Below are 23,849 nucleotides of genomic sequence, written 5' to 3'. Positions count from 1 at the left end.
CAAGCTTCATTACATTCACTTAAGTAGACTACGTGTGGCTATCAGGTGGATGGAATGAAGGTTCATTTATGAGATCAAGTGAAAGAATCGACTGAGATTTTACGAGATCAAGTCAACGACTCAAATTGGAACTTTGCTCCAGGGGACCTTGTTTCATTTTTTAATGAGCTTGACACAAGACAAGGAACTATTCTCACATTCCTTGTTTCATTTTTTAACGAGCTTGACACGAGATAAGGAACTATGCTCATATTCCTTGTTTCACTTTTTAATGAGCTTGACACATGACAAGGAACTATACCCATGCACCTGTTTCATTTTTTAATGAGGTTGACACAGTAAAAGAACTATCCTCATATTCCTTGTTTCATTTTTTAACGAGATTGACACAAGAGAAGGAACTGTGATCATAAACCTGTTTCATTTTTTAATGAGGTTGACACAGTAAAAGAACTATCCTCATCCATTTTCGATCACGACTCATAAGAGGTCATGACTTCCAAGAAGTCTTCATTAGATGGGAGAATAATGCTCTCGAAGGGATCCGTAGCAAGGAATCCATTAGAGAGACCTGGATCCAATACCCCCAGTACATAATGTACAACATCATTGAATTGATTGTTAGTTGATGTAGGCATGGAATGAGTTGCCACATAATTAACCTGTGGCGGGGATCACACCACTGGTACAAAACGACCATTTAGTAAAGATGGTTGACTGGAAGCCATATTTGGGCCGGGAAATGAAAGCTGGTCAACGGTGACAATTCTACCTTAATGCAGGAAACAAATCACTCGAAAGAGTGTTGAAACAATAGCTCCCATGTCATAAACATAGTCATGCCCAAGAAGTAAATTGTAATCTAAAGGGAAAGAGACATTCAAAAGGTTGATTTGTTTAGGGCATGTAGCAATTGAAATTAGGGTTTGATGAGCCCTAAAATGCTGATTTGGATCATGGGAGTGATGTGCCCAAATGGATATGTAACACTTCTTAGCTTCCTATTTTCAAAACTACCTATCACCACTAACCAGTTTAATTTCTATTGGAGCCTAGGGCATGACGACTAAGCTGGGTCATGTTTGAAACCAGAAAGTGTAGTAATTCTATAAAGGGGCTAAATATCCTACATTTTCTAAACCAACATCCTACTCTAGAGAACCCCAAGAATGGCTAATTTCCTGGCATCACAACAAATAATCAAGCCCATCGCTAGAGATGTGGTGGAAACTGGTTGTGCACATATTATTCATCAACACTCCATCAATTTGTTGCGAGATGTTTGAGGAGTTCCAGATCGATTATAGTTATTATTATAGTTATGCCTATTTCACTAATGATTCTTTGCTTCACTTAGTTCCATATATCATTTAGCATTTGAGAAAGTACTATTTTTGCAACAATTATTAATATTAGCAGAACTAGACAGTCAAAAATACCTATCAGGAATTTACCTCTTCAAATTATGGACTATTGGTCATTTGGTTCTAACTTGTATTTCCACATCATATCCTTTGTAAATGCAATTTCGAGACCGCTCCAATGGTGAAGAAGAGGAAACACCATCTCCTTGCCACTCCATAAAGTTGCAGTCCTCTGCGTCGGATGTCCTAACCTCATATTCTCTATTCTTTCCATCCAAGCCTAATTTTTCTTCCTATTCCATTCAACCTCTCAACTTTTCTCCTATATTACGTCATCCTCTGCCCTCTATCTTCAACTCCTTATAAACCCTCCTTTCTCTTTGGCTTAAGCCCTTCAATGGTGAATCCCGTACACGCCATACATACTAATATGAAAGATTACAATGCTAAAAAAATTGTGTAGTCCTACTTGTGCTGGAAGCAGAATCGATATTTTCCACACTAAAACAGTTGCTTTGCAAATCCTACATCTTCTCCTTCTGTTGTTCTCACTATTTTTGTATCTCACTGCAAGTTTCAGTGGCTCTCTGTTACTAGAGGCATTCAAACTACCAATACCATGAATTTGGTGACAAAGTTATGAAGGAAGAGAGCCAGATCAAGCTTTGCCAAATGCATTCGTGGATAGAGCCAGGCACCTCCTCCAAAAGGCATAAACGAGGGGTTCTTTGAGAGCTCTTAATCTTGCAGATGTTGTTTCCAATGCCATGGGTCAAATGTGAGAGCAGAAGAATACTTATCTTAGTTTAAACCAACATCATCATTCTGTTTTTCCCTTCACTCCACTATTTACATATGTAATGTAATGGAAGGAACCACAACATCGAAATAACCACTGATAACATTTACTGCCACCTACTCCCATTGTCTAGCAAATTAAAACCTGTGCTGTCGGTAAAACCAAAACTGACTCATGAGGTACATTATAGAGCTAAAGATAAAAGGAAAATGTTTTTTATAAACTCCTCGAAGGTTAAATCTCTATTAAGTGCGACTTAAATCTCTATTAGGCACTACCAGATCAATATGGAGAAAATACTATTTTTTTTTATTTGTTTTGGTTTAGGTTTAGTTAAAAGTTGTTTGGAGATTTTTTTTATTTTTATTTTAAAGAATATTTGCATTTTCGATAGTTAATCTATTTTTTATATTAGAAAATTAAAACTATTTAATCAATTTAGATTATATTTTCAAATTAAAAATATTTTTAATATTTATCAAAAAAATCAAATCAAAATGGCCCTTAGGTAGAGTATATTTTCAATATTGTTTAATGTTCATGCATTTGAAGGATATTGGGTTTAGTGTCCAAGTTAACATAACAGAATGAAGAATGATTAGTATCCTAAGAGCAAAAGAGGCCATGATTATGTGACATCAATGATGAGAAATGTTATTAGAATAAGACAAAATATCTCTAATAGTATGCAAACAAATCAAAAGCTTAGGACTCCTTAGTCACTTACAATGTCATAATCCTCCTATCAAATATAACAAAGGTATTCACATATCCACACATACATATAACAAAAGGAAATGAGAAAAATGAGGGGAAATATAAATCTAACTAGGATATAAAAGGTGTCTTTGGTATTTGGTAGAATGATATCAATCTCACACCTCATAGATATAATTGAAGCATTCCTTTGAGGTCACAATTTAAGGAGAGGATCAAACAAAGTGTGAAGAAAGTATGATTCTCGTCACTCTCATAAGCATGTGAGTGCAACATGTGATAGTAGGTTTGAATATAATCCTTCCATTGCTTACAAGCTTTGGCAATAGAATGTAGCTCATTGTTATAGGTTGGGAATCTATGAAAATCATCATAGAGTATATGGCTACGATATACCATCAAATATTTGTGTTATGTGGGAGCTATATCGACAACATGATTGATTGGCTCATAGAGTCTGTGTTGTATAGCCATTCATCGACCACAGTTAAAATGACTAACATAACTTACTAATTTGTATTATTGTAGTACTACTTAAGTAGTTGCATTTTTGTTCCTAAACTAAATTAGTAATTATTGTTAGTCATTTTTAGTTGCATTACTTATTATCTAGTTGTATATTTTAACCCGAGACTAAATTAGTCATTTATATTTGGCTCACTTGAAATTGCTCTTTTTTTTGTAGTATTTCACTTGGAACAGTTATGGTGACTAACGTTTTTAGTCATCTCGTCACTAATTTCATCATTTTTTACTAGTGTTTTGACGTTGTCTCGGGATTTTTTCTCCTCTCACCAATTTAAATTAAGAAAATTAAAAATAAGCATTCAGGGTGATTATTTGTCCATGCAAGTAGTCTCCCAATTAATGCACTAAGGGAATAAAAGAATATTTACGAGCTACAAGGGGTTCTTTATTCTCCTCTCTCACCAATTTAAATTAATAAAATTAGAAATAAGCATTCATGTTTATTATTTGTCCATGTCAATTAGCTTCCCAATTACTAGAATAAAGGTAAATAAAAGAATATTTACAAGCTACAAGGGGTGTTACAATATGAATTACAGAAATTTGAGTACGAAAATCATTTTAATTAAAATTTGTCAAATATTTAATTTTAACATTAACTAAAGTAATGTTTATGATTAAATTTATAATGCAATGACCTAGGATAAAGAGTAGTTATATTATTTTTTTCCTTTCAAAAGTTGCTATATAAATTTCAAAACATCTAACGATCACATAATGTCATATAGTATAATTTTCTATGTCATATAGTATAATTTTCTTTTTTATAAATTTTATCATATTTTATAATCTATCCCTCATACTTCAGTAATTTGTAAATCTTGTTCCTTTCCGTTGTTTAAACAATCTTGTCAAGGCCTATCACTTTATCTCGCATATGAATGTTAGAGTGAAAGAAAGACTGCCTCAAAATCAAACATAATGTAGCAGCCCTTCTATATTCGATTTGTTATATATTTTCTCCGACTCTTCATGTGATAGGTTGAATCTCAAATACATATTTAATGTTTTATTAGGTTTGTAATATATGTGCATGATTATGGGTGGACTCATATAGGCACTATACCATCGTTTTAAATGAATGGGACTTCATTCAATTTTTTCATTGGATGACTGACCTAACATTACATGCATAATTTTTTGTGATATTACAAAGGTTCTGGATTCTAAATGATTGTGGTCGGTGTTTAGAACTTGAATATCATTGTTTTGGGATTTGCATTAGGGTTTTATGTTGATCGACCATCCATTCCAGGATGATGATCCTCATTACGGCCAAATGTATTACATCGACTTTTCTTGGTCATTTGTAATTAAAAAAATTATTCTTCTACTACTATATTATCACTTGCCAGTGTCTAATGCCTGGTGGTTTGGTTCATACCAGTTCTGCCCATTTTCACTGTCTCTTCCCTCACTTCCTTGTAGCCTGGGGTTTGGTAGTTTTTTTGTTGTGTCTTCTCCCTATCTCACCATTATAATTTACAGAAAGCCAAATGTATTACATCGACTTTTCTTGGTCATTTGTAATTAAAAAAATTATTCTTCTACTACTATATTATCACTTGCCAGTGTCTAATGCCTGGTGGTTTGGTTCATACCAGTTCTGCCCATTTTCACTGTCTCTTCCCTCACTTCCTTGTAGCCTGGGGTTTGGTAGTTTTTTTGTTGTGTCTTCTCCCTATCTCACCATTATAATTTACAGAAACCCTGTCATGGCTTGTTCATTCTATAGTTGTTGGCTCAAAAATTGTAGAGGCTTACGATGAATGTGCATAATTGTTTTGCTCGGCTGTCTAGTGAGATTTTTTGCAACTGCTTCACGGTTTTAGCAAGTGGGTGGTCACATATTTTTCTTTGATGTTTAATGGGAAGAAAGTCATGATAGGTGACATCGAAATTACTATTGATGTGGAATTTATCGCGGAAGATTCCCATCTCGTGGTCGAGGGGGAGAAATTGTCAAAAAATTGTGAAGTGTCCGACATCGCCTGAAAAAAGATTCTTGCAAATAAGGACTGTTTATCACATAAAAAGTATGCCTATCACTTTTCTGAAACAAAAATGGAAAAACCCACTCTTTTTCTTGTGTCAGTGTATTACATGTGAAGGGAGGTATAGTTTATTTTTTCTTTACCATATCATATTGTTGTTCATATTCGTTCACTGTAAGCTCAAATTTTTGTTTCATTTGTATAAGAGTTTAAATAAAATGGTTCACACATACAATTCACTAAATAAAGAGTGAATCTTCAATCATATTCCAACTACCCGCTACCATTGTTCAACAGCTATTTAAATGCTGATTCTAGATATCTTTGAAAATAGGCAAGCTTCTCCAGCGAGCCACAGAATGAACTGATCTCTAGAAACTTCTCCAGCTTGTATATATATAGATGCAAGTCTTGAGTTCAGTGATTGTGTGTTGATGAGTGAAGAGCCCTGAATCAAGCTGCCACTTGGATCGAAGGTCGCGGGATCGTAGTTAGGGGGGAGCTTTCTCTGTATTGGTGTGGTGAGCGTGCCTAAAAGCTCTGAGTAAGTCGGATTTGCAGAAGTTCCATGCATTCTGTTAGAATGTGATTTGCATCAATATTTTGTTTTCGATCTAAATAAATTTTGTGCAAGTTAATCTTCATATATATCACATATATGGATCTACTAAGTCATAAGGCAAACTTGAAAATTATTTGATGGTATTTATAAATATCAACATCAAAAAACGATCTAGATCGTTATGGTTAAAAAATTCTTGCAAATATTCATGTTGGGATAAACTGTCTAGTCACCGAAATATCTGAAATTTGTTATGTTTATGCTCAATTAATTGGGGATTCTGTTGAAGTGGTATTCGAGTAAAAAAAAAAAAAAAATACAGCATGTGGTTGATTATGGTCAATCTGTCTTTATTGGCTTTGCTTTGAATCATTAGTGGATGTGATAAACAACAGAATTGAATCATTAGTGGTTGTGATAAACAACAAAATAAAAGTCCAGAGCTATTTCTTGTCAGAAATTTGGTTTATCTTGACACTTTAATAAGGAAATATTGAAGTTGTGAAAGATAAAAATTTTTGGTGATTGGAGAAAGTTTCTCATGATGGCAAATTTGTTGCTTGATAATTATATGAATGAATCCACCAAACTTGATGGAGAAAATTATGTGAATTGGAAATTCAAGTTAATGACTATTTTAGAAGGAAATAATTTGTGGTCCATTGTAAGTGGGGATGAACCCAAACCCATTGTTGCAGGTTCTATTCCAGATTGGGAGAGAAGGGAGACAAAAGAAAAGGTAGTGCTGCGTATATCCGTAAAGGACAGCATTATTCCTCACATTAGAGATTGCAAGACATCAAAAGAAACATGGGATATGTTGAAGGGTTTGTATGAAACAAAAAATACAAACCGAATCTTGTTTTTGAAGACTAAGCTTTTATCTCTAAAAATGGAAGCAAATGAAAATATAAGCAATTTCATATCTCATGTCAAATATTTAAGTGATAAGTTAGGAGATAGTGGTGAAAAGGTCTCTAATACTCACTTAGTCACCATCATATTAAATGGCTTAGTGCAAGATTATCAAATTTTTGTTTCAAGTCTTGCACCTAGAGAGAAACCCCCTTCATTTGATAAATTGACAGGAATTCTTCTACAAGAGGAGGAGAGGATTAAGAGCTTTAATTTGGGCTCTAGCAGTTCAGATTTGGCATTGGTGGCCAAGGGCAAATATCCATACAGAGGCAAGCCATGGGACAAGAACAAAGGAGTCAAGTTTCAAGCAAAACAAAAAGGTATGACACACTCTAAATTTCCAAAGAGAAATGATGAGTGTTATTATTGTGGCAAACCTGGGCATCATTCTAAAGATTGTTATAAAAGGAAATATAATGAGTCTAGGTAAAGAAAAAAAAGGCATAATGGAATTTTTGTGGACAAAGATACTTCAATCAGTGATGGATTTAAAAATCTTAAATTGTTTGTTTCCAATGCTCCATTGTCTATGGAAAATGATGATAAGAGTGCTTGGTTCATTGATTCTCGTGCATCACTCCATATGTCTTGTACTAAGGAGTGGTTTGATGAATATCATGAAAACATTGATGGAACATATGTTTGCCTAGGAGATAACAGATCACTTAAAGTTCAAGGTTATGGAGTAATAAGTGTGAATTTGTAGAAACAGATTCATAACGTGATGTATGTTCTTGATATCAAAAAGAATTTAATTTCTGTTTCTACTATTACTGACCAAGATTTGAAGGTGGAATTTGTTAAATCACAGTGTGTAGTGAAAGGCATTCAAGATCAGTACAAGGTTATTGCCACAGGAACCAGAGTTGGAGGCTTGTATAAGTTGGATGTGACTAGGAAAAGTCTTCAGGCATTGGCACCTACAGCAATATCAACAGTAGATTTATGACATCAAAGGTATAGACATCAAAAGGTAAATCACAAAGATTTAATGCTACTTCAAAAGAACACTATGGTTGAAGGTCTTCTTGTCTTGAAGAATGATCATGTTGAATGTGAAGCATGTGTACTTGGCAAGCAACATAGGGAGGAATTTCCTATACATAAAGAAAAAAGGCAAAGGGAAATACTTGAATTAATTCATACTCATGTATGTGGACCTATGCAAACTAGATCTATTGGTGGAGCATGGTATTTTCTTATTTTTGTGGATGATAGATCTAGGTATACATGGGTTTATTTCATAAGAAAGAAGAGTGATGTTTTTGAGTATTTTAAAGAATTTAAGAACATGGTAGAAAAACAAACTCATAATTACATCAAAATATTGAGATCTGGTCAAGGGGGAGAATTCAAATCAAGAGAATTTAATCAATATTGTAAAAGCAATGGAATTCTACAACAATTTACACTGCCACATACACCTCAGAAAAATGGAGTTGCTGAGAGGAAAAACAGAACACTAGTTGAATGTGCACGTAGTATGCTTCAAGGTAAAAATATCTCTAATGTTTTTTGGGCTGAAGCCATTAATACTTCTGTTTATTTGAAAAATAGGAGTCCAACCAAAAGTTTAGAGCTTAAAACACCTTATGAAGCATTTTAGGGGTACAAACCAAAAGTGAGTCATTTAAGAGTTTTTGGTTGCAAGGCATATGCTCATATTCCTAAAGATGAAAGAAGAAAACTTGATGCGAAGTCAATTAAGTGCATATTTATTGGTTATTGTGATAATGAGAAAGCATACAAGTTGTTTGATCCATGTACTCATAGACTGCTTTCAAGTAGGGATGTGGTGTTTCATGAGAATGCAAATGAAGGTGAGAAAATAAATAAAACTAGTGTATGGCATGATATTGATGATTATGTCAAATTAGAGACAAGTGTTGAACAAGAACAGGAACAAGCACAGGAACAGGTACAAGCTCAAGAGCAAGGAGCATCAAGGAGTCATGATACTCCAAGTAAAGGAGAGGAGACTTCACAAAGCAAAAAGAAAGATGGAAGCAGTAAAACTCCAAGAACATCATCACATCAAAGTCAAGTACCTGTAAAGTATAAAGATTATGCATTAATGTCTGAGGTTATAAATGTTGTAGAACCTTCAAGCTATGATGAAGCTAAAGAATATGAAGAATGGAGAAATGCAATGAATGAAGAATATAACTCTATAATGAAGAATGACACATGGGAATTAACAGAATTGCCTAAAAACAAAGTTCCCATAGCATGCAAATGGCTTTATAAATCTAAATTTAATGCTGATGGAAGTATTGATAAATATAAAGCTAGATTGGTTGCCAAAGGATATTCACAAAAGGAGGGAATTGATTATGAAGATACTTTTGCACCTGTAGCTAAGTTGAACACAATTAGAATTATGATTGCATTAGCTACAAAATATAATTAGAAAATGCATTAGTTAGATGTCAAATCTGCATTTTTGAATGGTGAGTTAAAAGAAGAAGTTTATTTAGTTCATCCTGAAGGGTTTGTAAAATAGGGATAGGAGCATTTGGTTTGGAGGTTAAAGAAAGCCTTATATGGCTTGAAACAAGCACCAAGATCATGGTATGTGAAAATTGATTCTTTCTTTTATGAGAGGTTTTATGAGAAGCAAGAATGATCCTAACTTATACATCTAGGAAGATGAACACAAGAATGCTGCTTTAATATTTGTATATGTTGATGATCTTATCATAACAGGAAATGCATGCAAGTTGATTGAAAAAATTAAAAATCAGTTATCACATGTATTTGAGATGAAGGATCTTGGTGAATTGCATTATTGTTTAGGTCTTGAAGTTTGGAGGGAGCCTCGTAAGACACTGATCACACAAAGAAAATATACAAGGGAAATCCTTAAAAGATTCAATATGATTGAATGCAAGGCAACATCTACTCCTTTAGAACAGAATGTCAAATTGTGCAGTGATGATGGAACCAAAGAGACGAATGGCACTATGTACCATCAACTGGTAGGAAGTCTGAACTGTCTCACCACTACCATGCCAGATATAGCATATTCTGTTAGCATACTTAGTCAGTTCATGGCTAACCCTTGTGAAAGCCATTGGAAAGCATCAAAGAAAGTCCTTCGATATCTGAAAGGAACACTTAATTTTGGTATTATGTATACTAATGAATTTGATGTCAAATTGGCAGGTTATTCTGATTCTGACTCGGTAGGAAATCGAGATGATAGGAAATCTACTACTCGATACGTGTTTAATATTGGTTGAGGAATAATATCATGGAGGAGTAAGAAACAACCAACTGTTTCATTGTCATCCACTGAAGCTGAATATAAAGCATTATGCAGTGCTACATGTGAAGCAATATGGCTTAGGAGGATACTTGAAGATGTTGGAGAAACACAACAAGCACCTATAATAATCAGATGTGACAATCAAAGTACTATCAAATTGGCAAACAATCCTATATATCATGCAAGGACAAAACACATTGAAACACAACATCATTTCGTAAGAGAAAAATTGCAATCAAAAGAAATTGACTTATCATATTGTAATACAAATGAAAATGTGGCTCACATATTCACCAAGCCAAGCCTCTTGGAAAGGGTAAATTTGAAATGTGTAGAAATAAGTTGTACATTGTAGAAAATCCAACTTATGTTGTAAGCCTAGATGAGACAGCGCACATGACAATTAAGAGTATAATGTCTTGTTTATTGTATGTAGTTGGAATTAAGGGGGAGTGTTGGAAGAAACTAAATAATTCCAACTACCCGATACCATTGTTCAACAACGATTTAAATGCTGATTTTAGAAATCTTTGAAAATAGGCAAGCTTCTCCAGCAAGCCACCAACTGAACTGATCTCAAGAAACTTCTCGAGCTTGTATATATACCTGTTAATTGATGAATAGATGCAAGTCTTGACTTCAGTGATTGTGTGTTGATTTTATGAGTTTTGCTCTGCTCTCTTTGTGAGATTAGGACCATTTTTTTGAGTGAAATGGTTTTGAGAAACCTATACTCACTCAGGATTCTCATTCGCCCGGTTTTTTCTATACTTAAACCTCCTCTAGATGATTTTGTCTAGCCCACACCCCACCATCCATTCCCAAATGATTATGGTGAATCATTTCAAGAACTAGGGCCATTTCTTTCGGATGGAAATGAAAGCCAAACCCTCGTCCCAACCCCTATTCGTTTAACGAGTGAATCATTTCAAGAACTAGGGCCATTTCTTTCGGATGGAAATGAAAGTCAAACCCTCGTCCCAACCCCTATTCGTTTAACGAGAAGTATGGCCGAGGGAAACACTATTATTTTTACGGAGTTGGAACAAAAGCTTAGGGATAAAAAGGAAGAGAAACCCTTAAGGGTTAGTTCACAACCCGACCATACATCTTCAAATCCTACACAAAAAGAATAGATTAGTCATGTGGAAACAAATGTCCAATCCCAAGTTAAAATTAAATAACTTCAAAGGTGAATTGCTCGGGCAAGGCAAAATAGGCATGTCAAAACTCCTATCAAAAATCAGTTTGTTGACTTATAAACTTCGCTTGAACCCATATAAATGAAGAATAAACCCCATGAAAAGATTTTATGGAACATGGAAAACTTGAATGTGATGTCGATAGCAATACCAATGGAACTCCTCATTGTTTTTCTACCCAGATCCATCCTTGTTGAATCCCTATTAACATCAACAATATTTTTTCACTGTGCAATGTCTTAATGGTTATATAAAATAGTTAATTAAGGAAAATGAATAGCTTGGGCCATGCTATCAAGTTAGGTAATTTAACAAGGAGGAGAAGTCTTCCATCTTCGAAATCAAAACTCAGTCAAAAGACATTGATATAATTATCAAGCCGTCAAAGCTTAAAGTCACTATTTCAGGAGTAGATGATTCAGATGCAGAAAAATAATGATTTTTCTTTTGTATGAAGCTTCTTACGTATGTCTTTTATGTTCTAGCTTTTATCTGTTTTCGAAGAATAGGTTGCTACAAAATCAGACATTCGATAGTAGCCTCCCTTTTGTATTGTTACGAAGATTTTAAATTTTGGTTTATGTTATTGATGGGTTTTCCACGTATGGAAGGTTGTGTAATCAGACTTCATGATCTCATATGCTCTCCACCAGAATGTGACTATTATCGGCTAGATATGGAAATTTTGTTGCCACTTGTTTTATCTTAGCTTTATCCATCAGTAGTACGACTTGACGAAATAACAATTTATGTTTATTTTTGTACTTAAATGTTGAAATACAATTTTAGTACTAATATTTGATACTGAGAGGCTAGTATCATGTATATATATCCCTCATTTTTATGAAAAGGAGGCGGGGTCGATCATTGGTATCACTATTGGTACCTATAGGTGTAGAAGAGCACTCATGCTATAGACTACTTTGAAATACGAAAACGTCTAGCATCAGGCAGCTGTGGAATCAACATTTCATCTCTCATTTTAGGAAGTTTTAGTTTTTCTAATACAATTAAAATTGATTTATAGTTCTATCATCTTAATATTTCATAGTTTCTATTGCCTTTACTTTCTCATTTTTTCTCCTAACTTCATCACTTGATTGACTAAGAAGTAATGGTAAATAATATTGTTTTCCTTTGTGAATACAAATTTATATAAATCAATATTTTCTTTGGCTTATATGGTCATTCGATTCAATTAATCCCTGTAATAGTTTGGTCCTAAAGGATACTTGTAATCTAGATACTATTTAGATCTTAGTTCTTTTAAATTGTATTCGCACAAGAGTGTCCATACATGTACAGAATCAATACTTAATGTTGTAATAGTTCCTGCATATTTAAAATCTTTTTTATCGCTAGTTTATAGAATTTTTTCATAAATGAAGGAACTAAAAGATTGTTATCTTTACAAGAATTCTTATAATAATTTCATACCTCAATCATAACAATATTAATTAGATAGATTCTTAGTCAGGGCATTCTTGATTAAATATCATAAAGTATCTTTCTGCTAAGGATTAGGAACTTGCATTGTGGCACTATTTTATTGTGTATAAACATGTTTCATTAATATACTAACAATAATGTAAATTATAATTGTATTTATAATTTAGACTTAACCAATATTTTATTTCCATTGTACTTATTGACAAGTTGTAGGTTTTCTTTGTCTTTTCCCTTTAACTGAGGAATATGCAAAAAGGTAATGGAGCCTCTAAACACATAAGAGATGAATACTTCAAGCAACTTGGACTATTAAAGAGCCTTAGTCTCAACCACTTCCTCCTTGCTAAATAAGGTAACAAAATGGAGCTGGAAGGAGGGCCTAAGGAAAATTAATATTTAAATCATCCATTCCTCAGCCTTTAGCAGTTCTAGATTTATTTTCCTTCCTTTCAAATTCATTGTAACAAAATAGTGTTTAAACAAGCTAGCCTCAAAGAGACTTGGTTTTTCAATGTTTTTAATTCTTCATGACTCCATTCCCAACCATTTTAGTTCATGCTAACCTAATAGAAGCATTGGTAAAGATGTAGTCAAATATTTATCAAAGAAAATATTTGATGGTGACGACATTTTTTTTTTTTTACTCTTGTACATCTTCATCATTTTCTATTTAAATGTAATTCTTTTGGAGATTTTACTCATGATGAGTTATGAAGGTTGTTTACTCTCACTTTCCATGGGAGGATACTTCACTGATTTAAAGCACTTCCAACCAAATACATTAATTCTTCAAAGTAGTTCATTACTATATTTCTTAATGCACATATGTTTAGAAGTCAATTGTTTATCTATCGATGAAAATGAAACATAGCAGTAGTTTTCTTCTAGGTTTCTTGTACTTTGTTGAAGAATTCATTTAAAAGATTTACCTCCTAGGAACAATATAACCTTATGGTTTCTTAATCTTGTTCTTTCCAGTGATTAAAAAAATAATGAAAACAACATAGATTTTGAGCCAATGGTTAATCTTTATCTTGTCTTGGAATTTTTAGTGCCAGCTAGTTAATCCTAAATTACTTCACAATCAATTACAAGAGGAATTGATCTTCTACATTCTAAACAATGTGAAACTATTTTATATTCTAAGTCTCAATTGGAAACTATTCCTGAAATCCTTTGCATGCAGTCTCAAGAGGAAAACTCAACAAAGGAAAATCTTGTAGAAAATATATATTTAACCATTGATCATGTTTATGATGTTTCGTCCTGAGAGGATAATCTAGAATTGGTCCCTGTAATTCTAGCAGAAGATTCATCTATTACCCAAAGATTAACTTATAATATTATGATAGATGTTTCTTTTCATGAAAATCACATGCACTCTGGTAGTCACTATTTCATGTCTCCTTATTTGTTTACCAATATTAATACATGGGATATAAGATCATCTAATCTTCATTCTCAAACATTTATTTTAACTCATTCAACTTTAACTAAAGAGTAAAATCATGCAAATCAACCTAATGAGTTTGATTAGGTTTCATAGACCCTGTTCATGAAATTGGGATTGAAAAGAATCAACATGTTAATGAATCTCTTGCATATCCATTTGTTTATGTTCATTAGTCTAATCCTTATTATGATCTATAGTCTTTGTTATGATCTACAAGAAACGGAAGCTTGTTATGATGATTATGATGATGGCATAAAACGTCTTCAACATAAGTTTCAAATCTTATTTTATGTTCTCATGGTGATAATATTCCTTCCCATTCTTTATCAGTAGGGCGATTAAGAAATGATTCAACTTTGTCTCAAAGTGTCTCTTCTATTGATTTAGACGAGTTTGTATTTAAACAAGAATCTTGTGTCTATCATAATAAATTATTTGAGATTGAAGACAAAAGTCAATTAATTATTGGTTCCCATAACAATATTACTCAAAAGACTTGTGCATCAAGTGATGACGGTTCAAAACTATGGTTTAATTTTGTAGCTTCATCTCAAATTATTGATTTTGAAATATGTATTTTTTATAAGAATTATCAAGATGATGAAAACAAAACCAAGAGTCGCTTCATTTTCAATATATTTACGGGCCCGATCTTGGGAAATGCCTCTCCCTTCTCACCTTGTCGTGTTCCGACTGCATTTCCTTCAACGCCTCTAGCGCTTTCTCCGCATCGCTTTCTTGCCAGACGCCGACGGTAGCACTGGCAATCAAAATCAAGAAAATAACCAGCGGCTCGACGAAGGCCTGCCTTCATCGCCATCAATCCATGCAAGAACAAACGAAACAACAGCAGCCACTAATAAAATTCTTACCAGAGTGTCATTAAATTGATTACTGATGAGCTTCCAAACTGACGGCCCCAAATGCTTTTCCAGCTCATTCCAATCCCATATTTTCCATCGTTTCTCGACATCTTCGCTGCTCAGCCCCTCTTCGACATCTATTTCAAATTCTTTCGCGCAATCCTCTACATCTCTGGCCCAAGCGCATTCTTAGCACAATTTCCGCAGCCTTTCGGATTGCTCCAACTTTCCCTTCTTCCTGTGGCTGATGTGCCCTATTCTTCAGCAGAGACTCTCCAGCGTAGCGTTCCACCCTTCTGGATTGCCAGATTTAGTATTCTGGACATGGAAGCCGTGAACCTGTGCTTTCAAATATTCATTATAAAAATTGAGATCATAAACAAATTTGACAAACAACTCCCTGTTGCTTCCCACGCTGGAACAAAGGTTTCATGTCCGAGATTACCTGCAATATATATTTGACTGAGGCAGAGGTTTGGGTCCTTAACACAAGATAATTTACACATACGCAAACAAAAATTCACAATGAAGCATTCCCGTAAAAATTCACTAAAACACGTTTTAATTATTTGCAACTCGGTTACAACTACACATTTGTCCAATTAAACATGGGGAGATTGAGTCACAAAAATCACAGAACTATTACAGTTTTCACATGCAGAATCTTTATTAGCATATTACGGCCACCTCCACGGCATGACCATACAAGGATGGGTGTGCTCTGCCTTTGGCCCTCTCACTTTGTCAGACCTTCCCTCGCTCCTCCTATCACCCACCTGCTGCCTTCATTTTTTTTTTCCAAAAGAAGCTATACATAAGTCAGAGCTAACTATTTCTTTCCGCATATGAAAGAATTAGTTATACAGTTATAACCCAATCTTTATCTTCATTTAACTAAACTAGACCTATTTTAACTGCTTGCCCTTATTGAAATTAACACAAATTTAACAATTAAGTCTTCCTCATGCATTAGCGACAACATGTGACCACTCTGTCACATCGCTGGCCCAAGTCTAGATGCTCCTGCATCAAACATCAAACTCTCACGCTTGAAAACATTCATGATCCCCTCATCATGTGCTTTCAAGGAAAAAAATAAAATAAAATTCCTCGTGGATCCCAGAATTTGTCATGGAGTTGTCCATATGCTCTGTTCCTCCGTTTAGGCTGCATGTGAGATGCTTCCTGCGTCATCTTTCGTCTCTAGTCACAATAGTTTGGAGCTGCGAAAACCGTAATAAGTTTGCCATCGTGTTCACTTTCATAATCTTCCTCTTTAACTTCATGAGACCTAACCACCAGCTCAAGATTGTTTTCTTGGAAAGACCTTTTGGTCACATCTTCTCCAAAAGACAAACCAACATCTCGTTTGTTGGGTCCACGCCCTTTATGGAGCCATGGGTCGCTCCAAAGTATTTCACACATTAGACCCTCTTCAAGTGGCTCTCGGAACCGAACAATGTCTTTGATAACATCCAGGTTTATACCATCAACACTAAAAAACTATCACGGACAACAAAAATCTTGTCATTGAGGACATGAGCCAAAGGCAAGTAGCATAACACTTTAGCGAAAAGCTCAACCATGTTTTCACTATACTTGGACTTGACTTCGCCCTCAAAACTATAAGTCTGGTTCATACTCCTGCTTTCATAATTTCCTCTTGCAAGATAGATTTCAGTTGGACACATAGACTTGAATACGAATAGCACAAGTATAACTTCAACTGAAAATGATCCTCGTTCAACAAAATCACCATGAAAAAGAATAGAATTGTCCTCCGAAGGAAGCCTACTAACCTCAAAGATGTTAAAAAGGTCATAATATTGACCATGGATGTCATCACAAACAGTGAATTGCTTTCCAATCGGAATATCAATGTCAACCAGCGATGGCATCACCTCCACCAAATCCTCTACTTGCAGTAATATTTGAAATGCACGCCTTCTGCGTATGTTTTCCAGATTCTTGAAGTCTTCCGTCACTTTCTTTATAAATTCCAATGTTACATTTTCTCCTTTTATTCTATGTTGTCGCTCTACCTCTATTGAATGAAAATCAATGGAATCAACAACAGAATGATTCACAAGATCATTCACTGAGATGGCCTCAATAAATCTAATTTTTTTGACTTTTGTTTCAGTGTCTTCAAGATTTTTGGTGGCATCGGGATCATTTGGACAAATTCTCTTACCCTACTGAAAATCTTTCAGTACTTGACAAATCACCTTTTCTGATGCTGCCAGCCTTTTCCTTCTGGTCTGCTTCAACATCAGTTTCTTTATGTTCTCAATCTCTGTTTCCAGTCGATCTTCTTGCTCGTCTTCTTCATTAATTCTCCCTTCCTGCTTTATTTGGTTGCTGCTGTCCAGCTGCATCTTCCTCTGTTTCACACATCCACACTGTGTCTCTCCTTTCAACAATATTTCAATTTGTTGTTCTGGACTTTCTTCTTTCATCAACACTTCAGTGTGTTGACTTAACTCCAAAGAGTTTTCAAGCTTTTCCTCTACATCATCTATTCTAATAAGGCTTCCTTGCCCTGGTTCACAGTTGTGAACTTCCTTCCGTGCTTCTGCTTCTTTTACTGCAAACCTCTTGCAGTCTTCATCAGGTATTGGTGCTTTTAGCCATTTCTCCAGTAACTCTAGCTCCTTCTCCCATACATCAACTTCTTCATGAGAATTGCTTTCTTTTTCTCCTTGATCCTGTTGTTGACCTTTTGTCATTGTGAGCTCTTCTTCCTTTTCTTCACCTTTTGCTAGGTGAATTTCTACTTCATGTCATCTTCCTTGAGGTACGTTTTGCAGGTTGATCAACTCAACATCTCCCATGGTTGACTCAACCATGCCTATCATCATGACAGCGTGATGATATTTTACTATGTTTTCAGAAATCATGGTCTCTTCTTCATGAACTTCTTTGACAATCTTCATTGGTTGTCCCTTTTCGCCTTTATATGTTGCTTCCACTAATATTTTTGAGCTCTCACCTTCTATATAGTTTTCTCTTCCGGGATTGTGAGCTATATTCCGTGTGGGTGACACTGAATCACTTGAAAACAATGTTGAGGAACCATTCGGCGAAGAGGAACAATAGCTAGCACCACATGCTTCCTGCCAAGAAACGTCTCTACCAACTATGGGCAACCCTGTTATTGATACATTAACCAGCTCAGTGGAATCAAAATGTCCTCAGTGGACAGGGTGATTGTTATTTCCCAAAGTTAAATTTCCAAAATTTCAAATTTCTTTTAATGTTGTAAGATTACCTCTACCGCCGTGAAGACAAGATGTCGGCAACTTAACCCTTCCTTCAATTGATTTCATGTCCCTGTCTGCCACTTTTTCAAGCGAACTGGCTTGATACGCGTCCCAAACCATGGGAACAGAACAAGGTTGATCACTACATTTGATGGCATTTCCGCCAGGTTTCCGTTGACCAATAAATAGAAAATTAAACGATTATTTGTCTTCCCATGCCTGTCGAACTGATACTTCCACGTCAATTAAACCCTCTTTGACCTCTTCTGTGTCTCTCGGGCTACTCCTAGAAAGTTGCACATCCTCTACATAATATTTTTTAGATGTTACATCTTGAACTAACGAATTCTTTCCTACTAATAAAACACTCTTCGTGATGCTCACCTAGCCCTCTTGCATACCCGAACTTCCTTCGAGCGGTAACATCGTAGCCAAGATTTCTGGAAACGGTGTATGCAATGTTGGAAGCTTATGTGGAACATTAATTATTTTATTTGTGTCTTTCTCGTAAGGTTTTGTTTCCACGGTTCCATCAGTTTTACCTTCTGTCACTAGTTCAACCTGTTTCTCTGAATTTCCTTCTAGTCTTCCTGTCAACATTTTAGTATGCTGATGCAAGTTCTCTTATGAACTTTTGAGACCCTCATACGATCTCACCTCTTCCTCATCATCATGTAGAGATATTCCTTCCTCTGGCTTGGAGATAACTTCATCTGCTTCATCTACTTCTCTTGCTTCCTCAAGCATTTTCCTCTGAACAAATTTCTCTGCGGCATCTTCCCTTACTATCCTTGACTCAAAGAATTTGAGATTCTTTGTCCATAAAGCAATCTCTTTTTGCTTCCACCTGATCTGTAATGAGTGCCAAATCACCTTCTTCCCTTTTAATGGAAAGGTCCATCTCCTTTTCTGGTCTTCTAGTTCTTGTAGTAGCTCTGTCAACATCTCCAATCTTGCTTTCATGTCAGCTAGTTGCTTGTCAAGCTCCTCTTGGCTCATCCTCTTCATGCCCTTTGTCTTGGCATTCTTTCCCCTATAGTGGCTTTCTTCAGAACCTCTGCAATGATCTTCCATCATCTTTGTCTTTATCCTCTTTTCTTGAGCTCCTGTCTCTACTGCAGCGAGCCTCTGCAACAACAAGTTCTCCTCACTGCAATCTTACCTCAATAAGCTCTCGACGCTCATTCTTTTGGTAAGCATGTTTCTCCATCTGGAACCTCCTCTTAAGCACCATCTTTACTCTTCCTAGGCTTCTGCAAGCTCTCACTCTTCCTTGAGAACACTTCAGTCACCCTCTCTCATTCTCCGTTGGGAACACCTCAGAGTCCTTTCTTTGTTTTGTTTTTCCCTTTGCCTCCTACTGAAAACCTACAATCACAGTTTATCAACTCAGTGAAAGCAAATATCATCATATATATATATATATATATATATATATATATATATATATATATATATATATATATATATATATATATATATTTTATGATCCCTACACGATCATGTCCATCTGCATTCTGCATGCACTGTCTCTTCTCCTCTCTATTCTACTAGGTGTTCGGATTTAAAATCACCCTTGATAATGAAATTCTCAACTCTCTCTGCTATCTTTCATTCGGTTATCTTTGACCCTTTTTGTCCTTGGCCATTTTCCCTCTGCAACTTTTCCTTTGCTATCTTACCTCTTTACTGCTGCGAGCGTCTGTCTTCTTCCAAGACCTGCTTTCTTCCTGTGCAACCTTGGAACCCTTGAACACAAAACACACTTATTTAGTCTTTTTATCCTGCCTTTCTTTCTGATGACCAGCTCGGTCACCTTGGCTGCTCACACTCTTCTTTCTCAGCACACAAAAATTCCTTTCCGGAGGAAATCGTTTCTTGCTCTGATACCACTTGATGAAAACAAAACTAGGAGTCTCTTCATTTTCAATATATTTACGGGCCCGATCTTGGGAAATGACTCTCCCTTCTCACCTTGGCGTGTTCCGACTGCATTTCCTTCAACGCCTCTAGGGCTTTCTCTGCATTGCTTTCTTGCGAGACGCCGACGGTAGCACTGGCAATCAAAATCAAGAAAATAACTAGCGGCTCGATGAAGGCAATGATATCCGTTTCACCGCCTTCATCGCCATCAATCCATGCAAGAAAAAACAAAACAAGAGCAGCCATGAGTAAAATTCTTACCACAGTGTCATTAAATTGATCAATGATGAGCTTCCAAATTGACGGCCCCAAATGCTTTTCCAGCTCATTTCAATCCCATATTTTCCGTCATTTCTCAACATCTTCGCTACTCAACCCATGTTCGAAATCTACTTCAAATTCTTTTGCGCAATCCTCTACATCTCTGGCCCAAGCGCATTCTTAGCACAATTTCCGCAGCCTCTCAGACTGCTCCAACTTTCCCTTCTTCGTGTGGCTGATGTGCCCTATTCTTCAGCAGAGACTCTCTAGCGTAGCGTTCCACCCTTCTGGGTTGCCATATTTAGTATTCTAGACATGGAAGCCCTGAACCTGTGCTTTCAAATATTCATTATAAAATTTTAGATCATAAACATATTTGACAAACAACTACCTGTTGCTTCCCACACTGGAACAAAGGTTTCATCTCAGAGATTACCTGCAATATATATATTTCACTGATGCAGAGGTTTGGGTCCTTCACACAATATAATTACACATACGCAGAAAAAAATTCACAATGAAGCATTCCCGTATAAATTTACAAAAACACGTTTTTATTATTTGCAACTCGGTTACAACTATACATTTGTCCAATTAAACATGGGGAGATCGAGTCACAAAAATCACAGAACTATTACAGTTTTCACATGCATAATCTTTATTAGCATATTACCGCCACCTCCACAGCCTCACCGTACAAGGATGGGTTTGCTCTGCCCTGGCTCTCTCACTTTGTTAGACCTTCCCTCGCTCCTTCTATCTCTCCCTGCTGCCTTCCCTTTTTTTTTCCCGAAAGAAGTTATACATAAGTCATAGCTAACTACTTCTTTCCGCACATGAAAGAATTAGTTATACAATTATAACCCAATCTTTATCTTCATTTAACTAAACTAGACCTCTTTTAACTGCTTGCCCTTATTGAAATTAGCATAAATTTAACAATTAAGTCTTCCTCAAGTCTTGCATTAGCCACAACATGTGACCACCCCGTCACATTGCTGGCCCAAGTCTAGATGCTCCTGCATCACAAGAGAATACAACACTTCAATTAATGACTATGACCGATTCTTATTCTCTTGATGTGATGCATCTTAATGATGATACCAACATCACTTTACATCAAAATCAAGGACCTTTTGCATCTCCCAATTATTTCAAACAATTCAATGCTAATATTGGTACATATCAATATATGATTGGAGTTTGGATTGAGCAGCCTTATTGAGCTAAGTTATGGAAGAATGATAATATCATACCTGCCTTGATTTTCAAAGAAGACTTATTGGGTAAGCATGATTTGTTTATCTTTAATTTCTTAATGCTCTAGTTCTTTTTATTAATTTGTAATATTTGTCATTGTAGGGTTGGAGTTGATTTGATGGTCACCTTGGAAATATGACTTTACTTGAGTTTGTGACCATTGAGTAGCTTCGGTTAGGTTTAGGATTAGAAGTAGACTAATTTGTGTTTTCACTTTTTCTCTTTCTCGTTGAATAAGGTAGATGTCAAAGTCTTCTCGTGGCCAAGCTCATGATGATCCACTAGCTTGACAACCTAAGGGAAGTTCACTTTAATTCATTCCTTCATATCCCTTTGGCCATAATGTTTTGTTTTAGCACTCCTTATGAGTTATAAAGTTTCAAACCTTACACTTTATTTCTAATGGATCCATTATAAATTTTTCACTTAATCAAATCATGGAACAATAATTTTTTAAAGATGTTATTTTCATATGCTTCCCTTTGTATTTGATATTAATTGTATATTTCTCTCTATTCTTGGAAGCACAATATCATGAGTACTCATTTGTTTAGCTTTATGCTTGTTTTAGTATTTTTGATTTCATATTTCTTCATAAAAGGTCAAATCATATAACATCTTGCATAGTGTTAATTTTGAACGTTGAATCCATAAACATTATTATATCATTAAAAGGCTTTAGGGATAAAGTACATACATTTTCAATTTTTTCTTATCCCTAGAATTATATTTTTCCTAATCATTCTTTACTTCTGATAGGGTTATATCATTGTCAATTGTTTTCATGGTTATGAACAAGGATATGCTTTGTTGCCTTTCACATTTGCTAATTATCTGATTTCCCTTTTTTTTTTAGTTTTAATTGATTATTTCAAGTTTTTGTCAACATGATCATTAGGGAACGATTATACTCTCTCATATATATATATATATATAGATATAGATATATATGTGTGTATATATATATATATATATGTGTGTGTGTGTGTGTGTGTGTGTGTGTGTGTGTGTGTGTGTGTGTGTGTGTGTGTATATATATATATATAGATATATATATAAACAATATATTCTCCTTTAGGAGTTATTATTTTTGGATATGACTTCATTATGTTGACCATCAACTCTCCTAATAAGTGAAGTCCCTGATTTAGTAAAATCTATGTTGGATTATGAAAAGTTTTCTTAAATCTCTTGGTCATTATCTAAAGAACTATTTTCAACCCGAATACTAAGAAAGAAAAGTATCTTTATCAACATTTGATTTTAATGTAATTAGCTCCGAGGAAGTAAGACTATCCAAGCCGATATTAGCTACTAGAAAAAAAATTACGCCCTCCCTTGCTCTGAGGGAGATAACCTACGTCCTCATTTATTTAGTAATCTCTTGGGTATTGACAATAAACAGAGTTTAATATTAGAATATAAATAGTTAACTAGAGGCTATGAGGTCTCATCATAAGTCGACCTATCATGTTCATAAGAACTAATTAAGTGACATCACCATTGTTGGTTGCAGTGTCAAGGTGATGGCTTTTATCTTATAAAAGTGGAGGACAAGAGGTCTCATCACGAGATAGATTATTCACTTTTGTTAGTTCTTGTGAGTGACACTATTATTAACCGGTTTCCAAGCCACGAAAATTATCTTTAGTTGACATTTAAATTATTGAAATGGTTTTGAAACTTTTTATTTATTTATAATAGATGAGACACTAACATCTCAATGGGTTAAAACATATCAGTGTCAAGGTTATAGATTCCTTTTGGAAGTAGTGCCCATGCCTATGGTATAGAATTTAATTTAATTCCGTACTATGATTTATATGGTTATCATATTTTCCCAAAACTATTTACTAATGATGTTTACTATTACATATGTAATTTGCTACAATATTTATGGGGTAATATTATAATCAATGCTTGGATGAAGATGGATATGATTTAGGTTTGTTGATGAATTCTATATGTTAGCCATACAAGTCAGGGACGAAGATCATAAGGTGTTTAAAGTTTGGTATAGTGTAA

At 35.0% G+C, this 23,849-nt stretch overlaps 1 pseudogene; it reads right to left on the bottom strand.

The window, feature by feature from the left end:
* Nucleotides 1-16,320: 16,320 nt before the first annotated feature.
* LOC149256427 (serine/threonine-protein phosphatase 5 pseudogene) lies at nt 16,321-17,846 on the bottom strand (annotated as a pseudogene).
* Nucleotides 17,847-23,849: the final 6,003 nt, after the last annotated feature.

The sequence above is a fragment of the Pinus tabuliformis genome, chromosome 7 (genome assembly GCF_031772625.1).
Source record: "Pinus tabuliformis cultivar Carrire ecotype Pingquan chromosome 7, CPIR1, whole genome shotgun sequence".
In the NCBI taxonomy this organism is placed as follows: Eukaryota; Viridiplantae; Streptophyta; class Pinopsida; order Pinales; family Pinaceae; genus Pinus; species Pinus tabuliformis.
Note: the sequence above shows the minus strand (reverse complement) of the source record. Positions and strands in the feature narration are given on the sequence as shown.